This window comes from Austrofundulus limnaeus, unplaced genomic scaffold (assembly GCF_001266775.1).
Source record: "Austrofundulus limnaeus strain Quisiro unplaced genomic scaffold, Austrofundulus_limnaeus-1.0 Scaffold179, whole genome shotgun sequence".
NCBI classification, from domain to species: domain Eukaryota; kingdom Metazoa; phylum Chordata; class Actinopteri; order Cyprinodontiformes; family Rivulidae; genus Austrofundulus; species Austrofundulus limnaeus.
Window position 1 is genome coordinate 564660 of NW_013952581.1, and position 1330 is coordinate 565989.

The 1330-nt window shown below is 40.5% G+C and overlaps 1 long non-coding RNA gene across 2 annotated transcripts in view; it reads right to left on the minus strand.

The window, feature by feature from the left end:
• Nucleotides 1-888, minus strand: part of LOC106524212 (uncharacterized) — a 6260-nt gene extending 5372 nt beyond the window's left edge. For both annotated transcript variants that reach the window (XR_001310985.1, XR_001310984.1), the window contains exon 1: nucleotides 862-888. This is a non-coding gene — a long non-coding RNA (uncharacterized LOC106524212). The remainder of the gene's footprint in view (nucleotides 1-861) is intronic.
• Nucleotides 889-1330: the final 442 nt, after the last annotated feature.

Genomic DNA, 1330 nt, shown 5'->3' on the forward strand with positions numbered 1-1330 from the left:
TCTGTGAGGACAGACTGAGACATCTGTGAGGACAGACTGAGACATCTGTGAGGACAGACAGACATCTGTCCTCACAGATGTCTCTTGTTTAGAGACAAAGTTTATCTGCTTTTACAAATAACTCCAATCTAACAAAACCAGCAGAAACTAATAGTTCAAACTGGACCCTGCTCATCAGGATCTCAGAGGTCCAGGACAAGCAGCTCTACAGAACCAGAACCAGAACGCCCGCCTGAAACTCCAAACCTCCTCCATCACCTTGTAGGAGCTCTGAGCCTGAAGCCCGGTTTGATCCTGGATTTCCATAAATTAACTTGAACCGCAGCAGAGGCTTCCTCTGCGGGCCGACCCGAACGTTGAGTTTTTATCTCAGTCCAACAGAACAAACCCACAGAACCAGCAGAACCAGGTTCACCGGCAGCACCCCGCAGGGGAACCGAAGTCCTGACATGTCAGGATTTAAACGTTGTTCTCAGAGAATTAATTCTCTTTTTTCTAATTAGCAGTTTGTGTAAATCCAGTCTGACCTGAATCCTGACAGACGAGGCTGTGATCAGCCGACAGGCCGTAAAACTAAATCCTTTACGACACGTTCAAACACTGATGCCTTAAATATTCAATTTTACACACAAATTAATAGAAATTCCTCATTTTTAAATGCAGCAAAAATAAAAACATTTGATGAAATGTGGAACAGAAAATAAACCTCTGATTAAAAACAATGTTACATTTTGTTTCTACTTTAACTTTTTATTTAATAAAACACATTTAATTTTATCATTAATTTAATTTAATCAATATCTTCATATTTGTTCATTTGTTTTAATAAAGTGTTTTTTGTTGATTTGTCATTGATCCTACCTGAGCTCCTGTCTGTCAGCTCCTCACTGGCCCCGCCCACTCTCACCTGTCCCAGGTGTTTGACATTAACATTAGACGTGTACTTTTTCTTGCAGTTCCTGCAAATGTTCCTGTTTTACTTGTTCATGAGTTTGTTTTGTTCAGGAGCGTTCCGGTTCCAAAGCCAAACCGAGACGTTTTCATCGACTCAAACTGAGTTAAGTTGTTTTCAAAGGTCCGGCCTGTTCTGGGAAGGCCCGGTTCTGTGTTTTCTGCAGGATCAGGACAGAAACGTTCTGCTGAGTCGTCAGTTTTCTGCTCAGAATGTAAACTTCTAAAACTTACAGAGGAATTTGCATAAAAAAATAATTTTATTTTCCTAAAATCTCCTGAACTTTAAACTTTTGACATGAAAACTGGTTGAGGTTCAGACAGAACCTGGATCAGAACTCATCCAGACCGACTCTGATCTTGGTGATTTTTTTCCAAC